The 20,408-nt window shown below is 40.8% G+C and overlaps 1 protein-coding gene across 1 annotated transcript in view; it reads left to right on the top strand.

The window, feature by feature from the left end:
- The first annotated feature begins 7,142 nt into the window (after positions 1 to 7,142).
- Positions 7,143 to 20,408, top strand: part of LOC103045063 (zinc fingers and homeoboxes protein 2) — a 73,759-nt gene continuing 60,493 nt past the window's right edge. Inside the window, exon 1 of the mRNA XM_022671982.2 lies at positions 7,143 to 7,514. The gene's annotated coding sequence lies outside the window, so the exon portion shown is untranslated. The remainder of the gene's footprint in view (positions 7,515 to 20,408) is intronic.

The following is a 20,408-nucleotide window of genomic DNA, read 5'->3' as shown; positions in this document are numbered from 1 at the left end:
GCATTAGCATTAGCGGCTAGCCGGTGACAGGGCTACACTGGGGAATCCTGAGTGTTCCGGTAAGCTACAGTGATATTAGCGAAAGTGCTAGCACTGAGCACAGTTATCGGCAGATGCTAATGCTGCTCCAGCAGTGCTAGCCGGGGTTAGCAGCAGGCTACAGGCCGATAATACTCCCCTCTTAATTGAGAAAGAGCTAGCACTTTGCGCAGAGAGCGGCTAATGCTAATACTGCTCCAGTCTCGGTGCTGGAGAACTAAACTGAAACTCCTGTATAACACTGTACTTCAGCAGAGTGGATGTACTGCTCCTTAATACCTGACTGGTAAAATTTATACATAATGCACACTGGCCTAACGATATTTGGGAAAATAAAGTATTTTAAGTGCACCTTATAGTGCGAAAAATACAGTAATTTGTTGCATTATATACATGTCTCACCAAAATAAATATCTGATGCGTATATGTTAAACACAGTGGCAGTGTTAGAGCAGAAAAACACTAAACAGTGCAGGGCAGGTTCTCTAGGACCAGGGTTTAAACACTGGCTTTGGGTAAATTCTGGTGATTCTGGTAATCTCAGATTGTGGCACATGGCACTAGTCACGGCCCACACTTAATGCTTCCATCTGGCTTTGTCTGAATCCAGGTACTGGAACACGGCCTCGGTTGGGCTGGGGCAGTTTTGGGCCAAAACAGATAAACCAAAATTCTGAACAAATATTTAACATGGTTAGCTCAGCTGCATGTGGACCACATGTGACCCAGAGTGACAATACAGCAAATATCTATCAACTGAAAATATTCTGCCAAAAAAGCATATTTGGAATTGATTGATAGTACATTGTACGTTATATTTCACTAACATAGGAATGGACAATATTTGTGATATGCTGGTTTGTCTGCTGGAATATTAAAAAATGTGTTCAATAAAAAATTCTAAACTGCTGTTGTTGTCATGCTGGCTGACTAGCTTAGTCACATTTTTTACACGTTTTCTTTGGAAAATATTGAGAAATCAGCCATGCTCATACCTACTGGAGTGACTGAATGAATGAATTAATGAAAAGGGCTGAAACAGAGTAATAGTTTTAAGTTTGATAAAATAGGATAAATAAGTTGACTTACCAAACAATGGTTAGTTTGTGGTATAAAAAAGTTTGGGACCCCTGATAATTTATGATTTCTTTCCCCTAAACCATGATGTTGAACATTCTTTGTGTTCAGGTCATTTGATGTTTTGAAGTTGAAATGTTGCCGCTCTCCAGAGAAGATGCAACGAGAAGAAAAACTTGCAATTGGCTCCTTAACCCTTTCTCATAATTCCTAGGATTCACCTGTGTGAATGTAGGTCAAGGGTCAACAAGCTTACCAAACAAATTTTGTGTTCCAATAATTAGAGCTAAAGGTATTTAAATCAATAAAATGACAAGATGCCCATATTTATGCACCTGCCTAATTTAGTTTAAAGAATTCTCACTTTCTGTAAATTCTATAAACTTTATTTCACTTCTTGAATATCACTGTGTTTATCTGTTTTATGATATATTTAACTGAAATTACTGATCCAACCAACCAATGACTTATAAAGGAAAATCATGAAAATGATCATATCGTGGCCAAATATTTTCATACCACTGTATTTTAAGCAATATTTTAGTTTTTCTCTAATGATTTTTTTTATTAAAAAGGTGTTCAGTAAACATTGTTAAATTGTAGTTTTGTAATTGCCTTTTCTATTAAAAAAATACCAACATTACCTTCATGCTATTTATTTTAATAAATGGTAAAAAAAAGTAGCAAAATAAAGTAAAACCTACAAAAAAAACATTAAGTATTCAGCCTTTGACTAAATGTAGACCTGTCACAGTTATAACATTAATGGACTATCTTTAAGAGACTACTGAAGACAGAGCTCTTCAAAGAGCACCTACTCTCCTAACACCTCTAACACACTAACTACTTCTAACCCCATTTCCTTCTTCCCCTCCTTCACTTCTCTATCCCTTTATTTCCCTTCGACCTCCTTTAACCCCTATCTAAAAATGGGTTATCTTAATTCCTATTACTTTTGTACTTCATTATTGTAAGTCACTTTGGACAAAAGCGTCTGCCAAATGTAATGTAATGTAATGTAATGTAAAAAAAAATACCAACATTACCTTCATGCTATTTATTTTAATAAATGGTAAAAAAAAGTAGCAAAATAAAGTAAAACCTACAAAAAACATTAAGTATTCAGCCTTTGACTAAATGTAGACCCGTCACAGTTATAACATTAATGGACATGACCTCAATAATATTTTCTTCTATTGTGTTTATTTGTATGTTTGTTCACATATATAACAGTGAGCAGTATTTAAGCAAGTCAAGCTAAATGACCAATGCTTTAATAAATGTGCCTCCATTCACACAGTGTGGGCAGCAGTCAGTGAAGTATGAATAATTGCCATTATGCTATTTGTTTATCATTATATCAGTGGGATAAATTATCTTAAATGATCTTAAAATGACAATAAAAAGTTTATCTCAGTAATTACTGAGCTGTTCATAAAAACTGTCATTGTGACAGACCTAACCTAATTTTTAATCATTTTTCTGTTTAAGGCAAATATTTTCATTCCAGTGCATCACTAACCCAGAATACACAGCTAACAGGCAGTTCTATTAATCCGTTTTTCTAAAGGCTTTATAGATCATGAGTGTACAGATTTAACAGCAGGTGGCGCTGTTTGCTCATTATTCCCTCCTCTCTTTCCAAGCTAGTGAAACCAAAACATATACATTGCCAAAAGCATCATATTATTGTTTTATTATCCCCTCTGACATTTACAATGAAACGTCACGGAAAATATGACAACTCATTAATATGCATACTTGCTGTTCACTACAAAATGCCAGCCAAATGTCAGCCAAAACAAACATTACTTTTTTCTGTCACGCTGGCAATACTGAAAATTCATACCAGCTACCAGCTCCCATGTTTATTCATCAACTTGCCAGTCAGTGATGGGGAGATGAAGGCATGGCCTATGCTGGTTTATTATGTTGTCATTTGGGTTTAATGGACTAGCTGGTCATATCATACACTGGTGGATCAGTGGTGATCAGCTTGGTTAAGCTGGTTGATCAGCTTAGAAATGCATCCACCTTGCTCATACGGTTCATGCTGCTTTACCAGTTTAGATTATACTGAGCATGGTGGTAGGGGGGCATAAAGCCCCTCAGACTGAGAGGTAAAGCAGTGGAGCAGTGTTCTCTGGAAGAATGGAGATCCATCCAATAATTCTAAGATGAGTTGGGGATGAGCTGGGAATAAATTGAGGATGAGCTGGTGATGAGTTGGGGATGAGTTAGGGATGAGCAGGGAGGGAATGAAGTGGGGGACGAGCTGGTGATGAGTTGTGGATAAGCTGGGGGTTGGCTGGGGCTGACTTGGGGATGAGCTGGGAATGAGTTGGGGATAAACTGGGGATGAGCTGGGGATAAGCTGGCAATGAGCTGGGGATGGATTGGTAATGAGTTAGGAATTAGCTGGTAATGAGTTAGGGATAAACTGGCAATGAGTTGGGAATAAGTTAGGTATGAGCTTGGGGTGAGTTGCAGATGAGCTGGTAATGAGTAAGGAATGCGCTGGTAATAAACAGGGGATGAGTTGGGAATAAACTGAGGGTGAGTTTGGGGTGAGTTGGGGATAAGATGGGAATACATTGGGAATGAGGTGGGAATGAGCTAATGAGCTGCTAATGAGTTGGGGTTGAGCTGGTTATGAGTTGGGGTTGACCTGGTAATGAGTTGGGGTTGAGCTGGTAATGAGTTGGGGTTGAGCTGGTAATGAGTTGGGGATGAGCTGGTGATGAGTTGAGGATGAGCAGAGAATAAGTTGGGGATGAGCTGGTGATGAGTTGAGGATGAGCAGGGATTAAGTTGGGGATGAGCTGGGGGTAAGCTAGGGATGAATTGGGGATGAGTTGTTGATGAGCTTTGAATGAGTTAGGGATGAGCTGGGGATAAGTTGTGGATGAGTTGGGAATCTGTTTTTTTAAATTAAACAAAATTTAAGATGTGTTCCTGTATAACTTTAATGTCTTCAATATTACATTTACAATGTAAAAAATCATAAAAATAATGAAAACTTGAAAACATTGAATGAGATGAGGTTTGTCCAACCTTCTGACTGGTACTGTATATTATTTTGTCAAATTATATTCAGCTTGAGGTAATAGAGTGAATTCAGCTACAAAGAAGATGGCTGAAAGGAATTACAAACCATTAAAATTTGTTTGTAAGCTCGGAAAGTGAGTACAAATTATTTTAAATGACAGAAAAAGCCACATCAGTAGTCACTAAGTAGTAAAACTACATAGCTACCGTACCTTTAACCTATGTTTATGTCTGCATTATTATGTGAGTATTATTGTTATTGTTGATATTATAATTATTATTGTTATTATTGTTGTTCGGGCCTTTTACTCCCCTTTTGCTGGTTGTGCTGCCTGTGCTGTGATATAATCACATGCACTTTTGCTATCTAAACGATGCAGACTTAAGGTGTAAAAAAAGAACGTGGGCGATAAGGATCACAAGGCGATTTGCACAGGGTGTAAGATGAATGCGATATATAAGTAATAAGTGCTAAATAATGTTCATTTTGTTTAAAATTGTATCATATGTGTATTTTAAAGATACTTAGCTATTAACTATTAAGTATCTTTAACTTATGTTTATTCTGTGCATTATTACGCAATTAGTATTGTTATTATTATTATAATACATGTATTTCATGTAAATCAAACTACTTAGCTAATGTACCCTTAACCTATGTTTATCTTACGCATCGTTATACGTGTTATTATGAGTATTATTGTTATGATTACTGTTGTTATTATAATACATTGCTATAATATACTGTGCTGTGATATATTTTAGAAGCACCCTTGCTATTTAAACGATACAGGTGCAAGTCTTAAAAACAGGCTGTTGGCGGTGTGTAAGATAGCAATAAGCATCACAATGTGATTTGCACAGGGTCTAAGATATATGAGATATATAAGATTAACTGATTCATATTGCTGAATAATATTCAATTTGTTTAACATTATTATTATAATACATGTATTTTAAATACAAACTACCAAGCTACTGTACCTTTAAAGTACATATATGTACATATGTTTAATGTATGTGTTATGTTATTAGTATTCTTGTAGTTATTATTGTTATTATTATACATGGATTTTAATGTCAAACTACTTAGCTACTGTACCCTTAACCTATGTCTATTTTACACATTATTATGTTAGTATTATTGTTATAATTAGTATTGTTAATATGGCTGTTTACTCCTCTTTTCGTGGTCGTGCTGCCTGTGCTGTGATATAATCACATGCACTTTTGCTATCTAAACGATGCAGACTTAAGGTGTAAAAAAAGAACGTGGGCGATAAGGATCACAAGGCGATTTGCGCAGGGTGTAAGATGAATGCGATATATAAGTAATAAGTGCTAAGTAATGTTTATTTTGTTTAAAATTTTATTATATGTGTATTTTAAAGATACTTAGCTATTAACTATTAAGTATCTTTAACTTATGTTTATTCTGTGCATTATTACGCAATTAGTATTGTTATTTTTATTGTTATTATAATACATGTATTTCATGTAAGTCAAACTACTTAGTTAATGTACCTTTAACCTATGTTTATCTTACGCATCGTTATAAGTGTTATTATGAGTATTATTGTTGTGATTACTGTTGTTATTATAATACATTGCTATAATATACTGTGCTATGATATATTTCAGAAGCACCCTTGCTATTTAAACAATACAGGTGCAAGTCTTGAAAACAGGCTGTTGGCGGTGTGTAAGATAGCAATAAGCATCACAATGTGATTTGCACAGGGTCTAAGATATATGAGATATATAAGATTAACTGATTCATATTGCTGAATAATATTCAATTTGTTTAACATCTTATTATAATACATGTATTTTAAATACAAACTACCAAGCTACTGTACCTTTAATGTACATATGTGTATATATGTTTAATGTATGTGTTATGTTATTAGTATTCTTGTAGTTATTATTGTTATTATTATACATGAATTTTAATGTCAAACTACTTAGCTACTGTACCCTTAACCTATGTCTATTTTACACATTATTATGTGAGTATTATTGTTATAATTAGTATTGTTAATATGGCTGTTTACTCCTCTTTTCGTGGTCGTGCTGCCTGTGCTGTGATATAATCACAAGCACCCTTGTTATTTAAAGGGGTGTAAGATAGCAATCAGCATCACAACGTAATTTGCACAGGATGTAAAATATATGAGATATGTCAGATTAATTGATTTATATTGTTGAGTAATATTCATTTTCTTCAACATTATTATTATACTTGTATATTGAAGTCACCTAAACTACTTAGCTACTGTACCTTTAACCTATGTCTATTGTACCTGTTATTATGCGAGTATTATTGTCATAGTTATTATTTTTATTATCGTTGTTATGGCTGCTTCCCCCTCTTTCACTGGTCGTGCTGCCTGTGCTGTTTTATTTATATTATTATATGATTTATATTGCTGAGCAATATTCATTTTTATTAACATTATTATTATACATGTACTTTAAAGTACATTATTATTATTATTATTATTATTATTATTATTATTATTGTTATTATACATGTATCTTAAAGTAAAACTACTTAGCTAATGTACCTTTAACCTATGTCTATTGTATGCATTATTATGCGAGTATTATTGTCATAGTTATTATTGTTATGGTTGTTATTACTGCTTCCTCCTCTTTTGCTGGTCGTGCTGCCTGTGCTGTTTTTGTTTATATTTATTATATGATTTATATTGCTGAGCAATATTCATTTTGTTTAACATTATTATTATACATGTACTTTAAATTACATTATTATTATTATTATTATTATTATTATTATTATTATTATTATTATTATTATTATTATTATACGTGTACCATAAAGTCAATCTATTTAGCTATTGTACCTTTAACCTATGTCTATTGTACGCGTTATTATGCGAGTATTATTATTATTGTTATTGTTGTTGTTATTATTGTTATTATGGGTGTTTACTCCCCGTCTGCTGGTCGTGCTGCGCGTGCTGCGCTGCTACTGGTCCACGCGCATGGGCTCGTCCTGCTGCTGCTCCTTTTAATGCATTGAATGAAAATATTTTTGGTGTCGTATGAAAATATATGCTGACGTACCAGATCATGTGGGCTTTTTCGTCGCACAGCCACTTGCTTTTTTATTTTTTCCTCCACTACGCTCGTCTTTAGGATCCGCCAGAAATCTTTAGGATTACAAATTGTGCTTTATGGGGCGCCGCTGCCGCTCCTGCTGCCGCCCGTTCCTGAAACAGCAGCGGGTTTTTTGGAGGGGAACGAGGCTCGTTAGCGCTGTTATCGGGGCTTAATCGTAATCTCGAGCTTTCCTGGAGAGAGACGGAGTGGGTTTTTATGAGCAGGTAAGCGTTTAATTATCTAACTCATCTGTGTTTACCTGTGTTTGTCTTCCACGGCTTGGGTTAAGTTCAGCGTCCGGTTTCACTTAGTAGGCAGGAGCTACTAACGCTGGCAGCGCTTTTATCTGCGATTTATAGTCATTTCTACTCACTTTCCGAGCTTACAAACGACTTTTAATGGTTTGTAAGCTGTGCACGGGGGTCCTCCTACCGTACACGCTCTTATTAAGACCCAAAACAGCCGCGAAAATAAACTTTAAAGCCGGGAGAAGTGGCTGGTCCGCCCGCCCCCGGTGCTGTGTTGAGGGAGGTGTGTGTGTGTGTGCTGGTTAGCGTTACAGGGGCACGAGCTGCTGCCGCTGTTTAGTTAGGTTAGTTAGCTAAGTTAGCTCGCCGGCTAACGCAGCGTTAGCTCTCCAGTACACTTCCTATGGTGTTCCGCTGGCTAAGCTAACTAGCCGTCCTGCTCTCGCCCGCCTCCCCGTCCGCCTGCCTGCTTTTTGGGGGCTTCGGAGCTCCGTTTTCAGGGCTGTTTGGCGTCGAGCTGACTGTGTTTACCTGGCAACATCTCCCCCAGGACTTTTATGTTGTTGTCATGTTGTTCTGTTTAAGTTCAGGCCTTCAGAAGAAGAAGTGGAGAGCTGGAGATATATTTCACACAGTAGGCAACATCAGAAACACGTAACACATAGTTAGCTAACAAGTGACACTATCCAGAAACATTGCTAGAGGGATATATAAGTACATAACTGCACAAACATCTTTAAAATATGTATGCTTTACAGTTTTAGCAGCTTTTTGTATTGAAAATATGGCGTTATTAGCCTAGTTAATGTAATGTCCCACCTTTTTTCTTTTTCAAAGACTAATCTATAGATCTATCTATCTATCTATCTATCTATCTTGGTCTTGGTGAACTAGCTAGCTGAACATCTAAACATTTTTAAAATAGCTATTATATCTATTTTTTGTTTTAATTAGGGCTATATTAGCTTCTTTTCTTTCCTTTTCAAAGACAGTATAAATCGGTCTGTCTGTTTGTCTATATATCTGTCTTGGTGGACTAGCTATATTTAAGTTCATTAATATATATTTCTTTTTTAGATAATATAAATGTATATCTAGCTATCTATCTACGTATCTATCTACGTATCTATCTACGTGTCTATCTATGTATCTATCTATGTATCTATCTATCTATGTGTCTATCTATATAGCTATATATAGCTATATAGATAGCTGACTTTTAAATGAATGCACATCTAAACATTTTTAAAATAGCTGCATATCCATCCATCCATCCATCCATCCATCCATCCATCCATCTAAAGTGGTTATGTTTCATAGTTCCTGACCGCCAGGGCGGTGCTTTAATGTGAATGTATCACTGCCGTGCCCACGGCGAACCGAGAGTAGTATACCAACGAAGTCACTCTTAATAATCCAAGAGAAGATGAAGAAAAACAGCTCTAGAGGTCGGAAAAACTGAAGCTCTGAACGAGCTGCACTCAATCGATTCTGGGCGAGAAGAGAAAGAGGAGGAGCTGCGAGTGCCAGGGGGTATTATACCCCTTCATGCGTCACACGCTGTGTCACGTGAGCGTACACTCCCCACTGCTGGTGTGTCCAGGCCAAGCCTGGCCAATGCTAACTTAATAGTTTCCTCCACCGAAGCCCTGCGAGAAGCTGCGGAGGGTGGGTCCTCACTTCCCCTGGCTTCGCCTGAAGACATGGAGAGTGGAGGTACAGGAGAGCTGTTGGTCGGAAAAGACCCAAGCTCCATCTCATGCTCGAGAGCTGATCCCTGCGTGAAATCCGCGTTGGAGGCAGCTGTGGACAGGATGTCAAAATCAGCCTCCCGCCTTGGTGAAGCAGCCTCTATCAATTCAGCCGAGGGGGTCTTGTCCGCTCGGTTCTCTGTCTGGCTGTTCATAGCTAAGATCAGGCTCTTTAGCTGGTGTAATTCCGAAACCACTGAGTCCACACGGTTAGAAAGCGCTCCATAGCTTTTCTTTTTCCGTGGTGGCTCTAACGAGCAATCCGCGCTCCTTTTTCCGCAAGCTTTGGGTGCTGCTGCGGGGAGGGAGGCCTCACTTCGCGCCTCCAGGCCTTCTAGCCGCTCGTGGCGGGTAGCCATGGGGATCATAGCGCAGCCGATGCACGGATCAAAGAGCGCTTCGCGCAGATGGTCCAAGCCCAGGCAAGAAGGGCACAGCCGGTGTCCGTCATAGGGCTCCAGGATGGCCGGGCATTGCATGCAGCCGATCGGAGATAGCATCGCTGCGCTAGCCAGGCCGCGGCTCCGGGAAAAGCGCTGAAAAAAACGCCCACAGTGGCCGCTAGCCACTGGCTAGCCTCAAGTGTCGAGCGCTACGCTGCACGCTAGCGTGAACTCGGTGTACTGAGCACCAGACAGCTAAGGCAGAGATAGCTTAAGAGGTACCGAAGCTAAGCTCGAGCTACCATGGAGTGTACTCACCGTGCTGAGCCTCGACGAGAAAAGCACAGAGACTCGAAGCTTGGAGCACCAATAATCCAAGAGAAGATGAAGATGAAGAAAAACAGCTCTAGAGGTCGGAAAAACTGAAGCTCTGAACGAGCTGCACTCAATCGGTTCTGGGCGAGAAGAGAAAGAGGAGGAGCTGCGAGTGCCAGGGGGTATTATACCCCTTCATGCGTCACACGCTGTGTCACGTGAGTGTACACTCCCCGCTGCTGGTGTGTCCAGGCCAAGCCTGGCCAATGCTAACTTAATAGTTTCCTCCAATAAGTTAGCATTAAGTTAGCATTGGCCAGGCTTGGCCTGGACACACCAGCAGCGGGGAGTGTACGCTCTAACACGCTGTTCAAGCGCCTAGAGGCAGGAGATTTCGCGGTGCCGCCATGTCAGGATTTCGTGTCCGAATTCTCGGCTGCCTTTAGGAGTGAAAAAGCATGTTGACCGACGGAAACGGCGCGCATGCTAGCATCCATGGCCGGAGCGGCTGACTATGGGTTGGCCTCCATGCCCGCGATCGACCCCTGTGTTGCTTCCATGGTGGTTTCGCCAGACGAAGTGCTTCGGCCAGAGCCTCGCTGCCCAAGCACGGAGTGTACGCGCACGGACGAGCTGGTTGTCAAGATGCACAACTCAGCGACGCGGATAGGGAGACTGCTGAATTCTCTCTGCATTCTGCTCATCGCGCTGCAGAATTCCCCCGCATCCACGGAGGATTCACATAGCTCAGAGGAGCTCCTGAACTTGGCCCTCTTGACCGTGGGCTATATGACCCACGATGCTGGCCGGCTCGTAGCTACGAGCCTGCATGCTCGACGCCAGGTGTGGCTAGCCCAGTCTTCCCTGCCCGAACCGTGTCGAGCCACGCTACAGTCTGTGCCTCTCAAGCCCGGGTTTCTCTTCGGGCCAGCAGCCAAGGAAGCCCTGGAGCGGTGCTCCTCCCTGACGGAGGCTCGGAAGCTACATAGTGCCGGGCAACCGCAGAGTTTTCGTCGCCCGCTGCAGCGAGCTCGAGGGCACGATCGAGAGAGGCGCTTCAGCGCCGCAGCTCCGCCGTCGCGTCCCGCAGGCCCCGCGGCTCCGCAGAGAGCGCCTAGGCGACACTCCCATCCTCCCAAGCCGCGCACAGCTGCTGCGACTGACCGCCGCTGACGTGTTACGGCCGGTGACACTGTTGCTCTCGCCATCACATCTAGCTTATTGGGAAAAGACGGTCTCAGACCCGTGGGCCCTGAGCATCATGACAGAGGGTTACAGACTGCAATTTCGTCGCCGGCCACCATTATGCTCTCGCCCTACGGTGACCAAAGTTCGGGATCCCGTCCGGGCTGCAAGCCTCTCGCGGGAAATCAGTTCTCTCCTGACCAGAGGGGCTATAGAGTTGGTAGACCCTCAAGTTCACCCCGAGGGGTTCTATTCAATTTATTTCGTTGTTCCAAAGAAAGACGGCGGTTTGAGGCCGATCTTGGATCTCCGTCGGTTGAACAGGTTTCTGAAGGTTCTCCCATTTCGGATGTTACACACCGCGGCTGTTCTTCACGCGGTCTCCGAAGCAGAGTGGTTTACCCTGGTGGACCTCAAGGATGCTTATTTTCACGTTCCAGTTGTTCCAGAACACAGACGTTTTCTAAGGTTTGCTTTTCAAAACAAAATGTTTCAGTTCAGAGTTCTGCCGTTCGGCCTTTCACTGGCACCAAGAGTGTTCACAAGATGTATGCAGGCAGCCTTATCCCCCCTCATGGCCCAGGGGCTAAAGATTTTACCATATCTCGACGATTGGCTGCTGTGTGCCCCCTCGGAGCAGAGGGCTCACACAGACACACTCAGATTGCTGCAGCACACGCAGGCGCAGGGGCTCACGGTGAACTGGAACAAGAGTGCTTTGACTCTAACTCAGAAAATAACCTTCTTAGGCATGGTCTTGGATTCGCGTCATATGCTGGCCACTCTACCTCCAGCCCGCGCCGTGGATATATTATCGGCTATTCACAGCCTCAGATGAGGCACCAAGGTGCAATACTTGAGGCTTTTGAGACTGCAGGGACTTCTCACAGCTGCTGCACAGGTTGTCGCGTTGGGAAAGCTCCACATCCGACCGTTCCAGATGTGGCTCATCAGCTTAAGGCTGGACGCTGTATGGCACAGGCGCACACTCGTTCGCATTTCCAGCGAATGTTTGACTGCCCTCGATGTCTGGAAATCTACACCCTTCCTGCTGTCAGGGGTGACGATGGATTCCTTTCTCGCAGAGAAGTGATCACTACAGACGCTTCAGCCACCGGTTGGGGGGCCATTTGGAACCACAGAGCTGTACAAGGAACTTGGTCCAGGCGGCAAGCACGGGACCACATCAACATCCTGGAGTTATGAGCGATAGCGCTCGCTCTGAGACATTTTCTCCCGGTGCTCCGCGGCAGACATGTCTTAGTGAGATCAGACAATATCTCAGCAGTTTATCACGTGAATCACTTCCGCGGAACGAGGTCCCGCAGGCTACCGGCACTTGCACAGGAGCTCTGGACGTGGGTTCACCCCAGAGTGTTGTCTCTAAGAGCATCTCATGTGACGGGCACCACCAATGTCACGGCGGATGCACTATCTCGCCATTCCCTCCACCCAGGGCAATGGAGACTGCACACAGGTGTAGTGCAGCTGGTGTGGGAACGGTTCGGAGAAGCCCAGGTGGACCTGTTTGCCTCACTGGACACAACACACTGCCCTCTCTGGTTTTCGGAGACAGCGCTGTACAGCCCGTTGGGCCAGGATGCCCTGGCTCACAGCTGGCCAAGAACTATGAAACATAACGCTAGTTACGTATGTAACTGTGGTTATGTGAATAGTGGATGACCACCAGGGTTCTTGGTCACTCTGATTGCGAGAAGAACCAGGACTTGAGGAGGAGCAGCGAGTGCCAGGGGGTATTATACCCCTTCATGCGTCACACGCTGTGTCACGTGAGTGACTTCGTTGGTATACTACTCTCGGTTCGCCGTGGGCACGGCAGTGATACATTCACATTAAAGCACCGCCCTGGCGGTCATCCACTATTCACATAACCACAGTTACATACGTAACTAGCGTTAGCTGGCTATATTATCTATATATAATAAAATAATATAACAACATAGTTACACAAAAACATTGCTAGAGGGATATATAAGTACATAACTGCACAAACAAATCTATCTATCTATCTATCTATCTATCTATCTATCTATCTATCTATCTATCTATCTATCTATCTATCTATCTATCTATCTATCTATCTATCTATCTATCTCTAACTAGGTCTTGGTGAACTAGCTAGCTGAACATCTAAACATCTTTAAAATAGCTATTATATCTATTTTTTTGTTTTAATTAGGGCTATATTAGCTTCTTTTCTTTCCTTTTCAAAGACAGTATAAATCGGTCTGTCATATTATTTATATAATAAAATAATATAACAGCACAGTTACACAACACAGAAACATTGCTAGAGGGATATATAAGTACATAACTGCACTAACATCTTTAAAACAACTACATATCTACATCTATCTAAGTGGGTAGCTGGCTATATTATCTATATATGGTAGTCTTGTGTGCAAGCTAGCTGACTTTTAAGGTAATGAATATGTATTTTGTTTTGTATTAACAACTGTAGCCACACTATTCGGAAAACATTTGGTTAACTGGCTATATTATCTATACATAATAATATAATATAACAACATAGCTACACAATACAGAAATATTGCTTTTTTTTAATAGGGCTGTATTAGCTTCTTTGACTTTGTATTAGCTTCTCTGACTTTGAGTTCTTTTCAAAGACTATTTCTGTTTCTTTCCTTATCTGTCTGTCTGTATTTCTTTCTCTATCTAAAGTAAGTACTTGGCTATATGATCTATATAGCAGTCTTGGTGGACTAGCTAGCTGATTTTTAAGTTAATGAATATGTATTTCTTTTTCAAAGACAATATAAATGTGTCTATCTATAGAGAGTAGCTGCCTATATCAGCAATATGGCAGTCTTAGTTGACTAGCTTGGCGATGCTGGTCATGATGATCAACCAGTTTGTTCCTGTTAGTAATGCTGTTCAATGAGCATTATCATGCTTGGTCATTAGGGGTGGGAATTACAGGGCATCTCTCAATACAGTATTATCACAGTACAGTACATTGTCCACAACAACAATGGTATAACAATACAGTGATTCAGTGATACTCGATATATCGCAAGGCAATTCTCTATGATATTTCACAGCATCAGTGTTACTGAAGAGGATAAAATACTCATAAATAACCAAATATCAGGAATTATGGATTTATTGGTGTCACAGAGTTTTACAAAAATTAACAACCAATAATTTTTACCGCAGGTTTACCCTGTTCATTTGATTATAGCACCACCATGTGGAGTAATGAAGCAGTAACTTTAGTAAATCAGATTAGGGAGTGAGTCCTAATCTGAGAGTTCAGAGGGCCTATTTTTTAGTAAAAAACCTTTGTTAATTGACACTATGTATTGATAATATTGCAATATTAATATATTTTCCCACCCTTTATTGATCATACTGGCTGTCTTGTTTGGTTATACCGAGTGATCATGCTTGAAGAACAGCTCAACCACCAGATTCAAACAAAAGCATGCTAGTCAAGAACTAAGCCAGTAAGCCAGTAAACCAGCTTGAGCTGGCCATGGTGTTAATTCCATCATGAATAGACTGGCTAAGGCCATCCATCCTTTGATTTGAGTCACGGTATGTCAGTTTAAGATCAGTATTTTTTACTACTACACTTAATTGTTACAGTTCAACATTTACAACCCAGTCATCCTCTGTAGTCTTTCATTTCAGTGTACTTGACCCTCTGACCTGTTTCATCGGCCTTCAAAGACCCAACAAACCTTCAGCGCTCCACACCAGTCGTTATTGTGCGTGGAAGTCGAATAGACATGACATCAAAATGGTCTAAAAAGGTTTTGATTGTAATTGTGAGCAGGAAGGTTGGTTTTCTTTCACCGGTTAATGAATTCAGTTGCTTCTATTGCATTCAAGTGTCCTTCAATACTCCACTTAACCAAAATGTCACAAGTTGAGTGTTCATTTCCTTTCTAAGTAGGGAATAATGCTTCACGTTTCAGCGGAAGGTGGTCGCTCCCGTCTCTGTAGCGCTGTACACAATGTTCAGTAATGTACAGCTGCCTTTATCTGCTGGTGAATGAGTACTGGTTGTACTATGAAAGAAGAAAGCCAGCCTCAGTATTCCAGGGTTTTCCTGACTGGATGAATGGCCATAATGATTGGATTGACACTTGAGCAATTTTTTAAACCCAGTGGAGGCATGAAGTACATGTGAGACAAATCAAATGCAGCCATTTTCTGTGGTCAGTTGTTGGACGCCGGCTGTAAAGAACTGGACAGTGATATGGTTTTATGCTGTCTTGGCTCATGATAACAAGTGATCAAAGCGATGGTGAGGTTAAAGTGCAGAGTGTTAGTTTTACAGGGCCCATATTCTACATATTTCTTGTAATATATCATTACAGTTGCTTGAGCTTACGTATCAAGAGCAGTCATAATCCATCCAGTCCATTTTACATCACCACTGTCCCAATCTCTTTGTCCTCACTCTCAAATTTCTTCAAGTCAAATGATTTGCTGTTCTTGCTGTTCATTTAAGGTTAATATATAAGTTTCGCACTATAAGGCGCAATTAAAATCCTTTAATTTTCCCAAAAATGTCAGTGTGCCTTATAATCCTAATATTTCTACTAAGTCAGGTTGTAAGCAGCAGTAAAGCCACTCCGCAAAAGTACAGCGCTGTAAAGAAGTTTCAGTTTCTCCAGCACTGAGGCTAAAGCAGTATTAGCATTAGCCGCTAAGCTTACTATAAATGAACAGAAGTGCTTAACTCACCCAAATAAACAGTTTTCAGGAGAGAAACATCCAGTGCTTGTTTGATTTTTATTTTTAAGAATTACAATTTTGTTTACTTAGCTTAATTTTACTTAACTTAGTTAGCTCCTTCCACCACAACCCAGTGAGGAGACCTGCTGGCGACACCCCTGTTCCTTACTAGTGTCGCATAATGCGCCTTATAATCCAGCGCACTTTTTATAGTGCAAAAAATATGGTAAATGGCTGAAACATGTCTTATACTGTGAAGTGTCAGTGAATGGGAGGAGCTATGTGGTAAGGCCTCAATTTTTGTGATGTCACAAAAACAACATTTCATGCAGAGGTATTAGAACTGGATTATATGGCCAAAATTTATATTCCTTTGTATTCCTTAATTTTGGTTGATAAAAGTTTTTTAGCTTTTTGAGCAACTTTTAGCTGTCACTGTTAACTTGGGCTTTCTGAGGCTGATAACTTTGATTAACATATTCTGCTTGCTCTTACTCTTGCTCTTCCTTTCTTGGTGTGGCCCTGATGAGTGCCAGTTTTGTCATAGTTTTTGATGGTCTTTGTGAATGCACTTGAAGGTACTTTCATAGTTTGTTTCCTTTATTTAGTTGAGTAGATCTTGCCATGATATGGATTAGAACGTTATTAAATTAGGGCAGAATTTAACAACCAATATTCTTTACCACAAGTTTTACCTATTCATTTGATTAGCGCCACCACATGGAGGAATGAAACATTAAAGGCAATATGTGTGGGAGATGGGTGTAATCTTACAGAGTTTAGAGTGCCTGTGCGGATACTTGATGCCATGTATCCATATATGCCATGTATTGCAAATAAAATGATACTGTATATCGCAGTATATTTTAATATTGATATTTTGTTCCAGCACTGATAATATGAGTCCTTTAAGACCAGGCTACATCTTTCTATATGGATCTTGAACTTTAAGTATTGAGTGTCTAAATCTCAATTCTGTCTGTGCCTGTGTTTTGGAATGTCTAATGAACTTTCTTTCTAGGTTAATGGCCTAGATTTGAGCACATGGTTGTAAGTAGAAATATATGAATCTCCCGTCCCTGTTTTAAAATGACTTTTATCACGAGTCTTTATGCGAAGAGAGAGAAATGTGCACATGGTGCTTTTGGCCTTTAGTGCTCGGACTGTATATCCTTTGTGTTATTTGTATTGAAGCAGCTTTCTTTTTCTTTTCTTCTGGAGGGCTGTGGGGGTCAGATTTCTGTTCCAGCATGAAGACGTGCATTCATCTGTATCTCGTTTGAATTGCCAGCTTGCATAATTCCGTTGTTTACATACTGCAGAGCTTTTCAGGATGATTGTGCAAGTGGGGCTGGTCTGCCAGAAAGTGCAAGTCATGTGTAGCACATAAACTTTACTTCTCCAAGACTCCCAGCCATTACCGAGCGTGCCCTGCGCTGGAGCGGCCCACCAAACCCACTGGCCATGTTTTTCAGTGCTCATAATTATCTCTTGCTGGCCTGTGCTTGGCATTGGGTGGTCCTGAAGCAATTAGCGAAAGGGTACTGAAAAGGACATGTACGAAACTCCAGCGCAGTCTGGAGTAGGTGGGCACAGAGGCCTTTCTGGTAGATCTTAAATAGGAATCTTTTAAACACGACTTGCTAATATTCCTGCAATGTGTCATCTAGAGTAACCCCAACAGACTGTAAGTCTTATTGCGAGTGTAGGACTGGGAGGAGGTGTTTACATGCCACGCTCTGCGTCGTATATCTTAAACTGAAGTGTAAATAGCATGGAGACACAGCTACACACTCAAAAACAAAGCTGCCAAAGAGCATTCTTTGGAGCCACTCCATAGAAGAGCTAGGCCTACTTGTGGTGTCCTAAAGAAAAAGCTTTTTTTTGTGTGAATAAGACTCATAACTTTTAAATAACCTCTATGTTAGGGGTGGGTGATAGGACCCACTATATATATATATATATATAGCATAACAGGTTCAAACAATAAGTAGAGACAAAATTGATGTATAAGTAAACCTTTGTCTATTCTAAAAACATCATAACAGAACAACATACCAAGACTTGATAATAATAATAGCTTTCATTTTATTATCTTAGCTTAACTTTATTAATTTTTATCACTTTACCTTTATCAGACTTCAGGATTATTCACTTCACTTCACTGCTGTAACTGAGACTTAGTCCAGTGTTAAGCAGAGCTAAACGTGTTGTTGCCATGTGGGTCAGCCAGACCTGACTCTTCCTCTACCAGTTTTCTCAAGGTGTAGGAAACGGTACTCATCTCTCTCTGGCTTTATCTGTAATTTCTCTAAAGGAAAGACTTATTCGCTGTCCAATAAAAAACAAGTATACGTGTACGAGGCAGGTGTGCTCTGACGTTGGTGCATTGATATTTTAACAGCATGGCTCTTTGTGCGTTTCAGCAGAGGATACTGACCTGCGCGTTCACGCTGTGAAGATACACCAGCAGCTCATTTAAGGGAACAGCAATATTATTTTATTCTTTATTCTGTTTGTTGTTGAGGTAAAAGTCAGGTTTGCGCTCTGCAGAGTGTCCGTGTGTGTTTAACGAGGAGGGTGTACATAAATCACTTTTAAACCTTAATTTTTAATATTTTCAATAAAGAATATGCTTTTGGTTTAAGCTTTCGTAAATATTGTTTCAGTTCATTTGTGTGAATGAGACTGATACAGTTTAAAAAATCTTTGTGGAGCGTAAAACATTCCACTTTTTTTTTAAACAGTATGCCCATATAATACTTTCAAACCTTCATTTTTGTATATATATATATATATTTGCCAACATGTACTTTTTTTTTAGCTTTCCTAAAGATTATTTTAGTAAATATTTGGAAATAGGGCTTATAACTTTCTCGAATTTCTCGCAGATAATACATATATCGTTTGTAAAGATCTGTAAATGAGACTTTAAGTCTATAATCCTCTGTCACACCATTATTTTTCATTTCTAACAGAGAATAAACCTTTATCCTGGAGCTTTTAGTCTAATCTAAAGGCTGCACGAGGATCTGGCGCTATGTAAAAACCATTAATGAACTGTACGACTGTTTGTTTGTTTGTTTCCTCAGCTTCTTCTTCTTCGTCGTCTTTTGTTTTTCTCTTTCTCCTTCTCTCTCTGGTTATCTCTCTCTCTCTCCTTCCCTCCCTCCCCCGGGTGTGAGATATTTGCTGTACAGTGTGTTGCCAGAATCGTAGTTTGGAGTTCTCTGTCTGCCAACCAGAGCGAACGTAGAGCCAGAACGCCTCCTCCAAAAATCTCTCACTCCGGTCAGGAAGAAGCCGAGACCGGCCGCCCCACCCTGCTCACAGGGGCTCCTCAGCTTATGGGTTCACTTCAGATATGCCCACCTTTATCCAAGCTTTAATCCGTATTTTTCACATTATAAAGCGCACCGGATTATAAGGTGCACTATCAATAAAGTCTGTTTTCTAGGCTATTTTCATACATAAGGTGCACTGGATTATAAGGCGCATTTTGTGACACTAGTAAGGAACAGGGGTGTTGCCATGTTTTCCTTCTAATTCAGCAGGGTCACCGCTGGGTGTGCTGGATGTTAATCTACACAGATTTCTCTCCTGAAAACTGTTTATTTTGTTGAGTAAAGTGCTTCTGTTTATTTACAGTAAGCTTAGATTTCCAGATTTCCACTAAGGCACGGCATTAGCTTTAGCGGCTAATGCCTCCTGTCAGGGCTACACTCAGTGTTACGATAAACCAGGGCAATATCAGCTCAGTTCATCCTGAGTAGCTTGTTTTAACACCGTAAACACAGAGGCTACAGTCTGATATACTCACCTCTGAACACCTCTAAAAGAGCTAGCGCTTAGCACGATTAGTGGCTAATGCTAATGCTGCTCCAGTTGTGCTAGCTGGGGTTAGCTGCAGACTACAGTCCGATGTACTCACATCTGAAAGGCGAAAGAACTAGCACTTAGCAATATTATGGCAACGCTAATGCTGCTCCAGCAGTGCTAGCTGGTGTTACCAGCAGGCTACAGGCTGATAATACTCTTCTCTGAACGGTGAAAGAGCTACAACTAAGCTCTGTTAATGGCAAATGCTAATGCTGCTCCGGCAGTGCTAGCTGGTGTTAGCAGCAGGCTGCAGTCCACTACTCTCCTCTGAACAGTGAGAGAGCTAGCGCTAAGCCCAGTCATGACTGAACTGCTATAGGTATTATTATAAAACAGCTCTATCAAACAAGAGAATTAGAGTTTTATATATAATTTACAGGAGACAATGAGCTGGGTCCTGAAAGCCCCTGGAGAGAAGGTGGGTAAACACAGGCTGATCAGTGTATGGAAGTAACCTGTGCCCTCGCTTCACAGTCATTTATTCAGCAATAGTGTAAGAAGATTAACCTGTGCGCCTATTGTTCCCACGCATTAGAAATGAATGGCAGAATTAGCGGTTTGATCCAATCTGGGCTTCCCGTCTAACTTCACTGGCCCAAATACTTTCAGTACGTAAGAGGAGCTGTCAC

The sequence above is a fragment of the Astyanax mexicanus genome, chromosome 2 (genome assembly GCF_023375975.1).
Source record: "Astyanax mexicanus isolate ESR-SI-001 chromosome 2, AstMex3_surface, whole genome shotgun sequence".
Taxonomy (NCBI): Eukaryota; Metazoa; Chordata; class Actinopteri; order Characiformes; family Acestrorhamphidae; genus Astyanax; species Astyanax mexicanus.
Note: the sequence above shows the minus strand (reverse complement) of the source record. Positions and strands in the feature narration are given on the sequence as shown.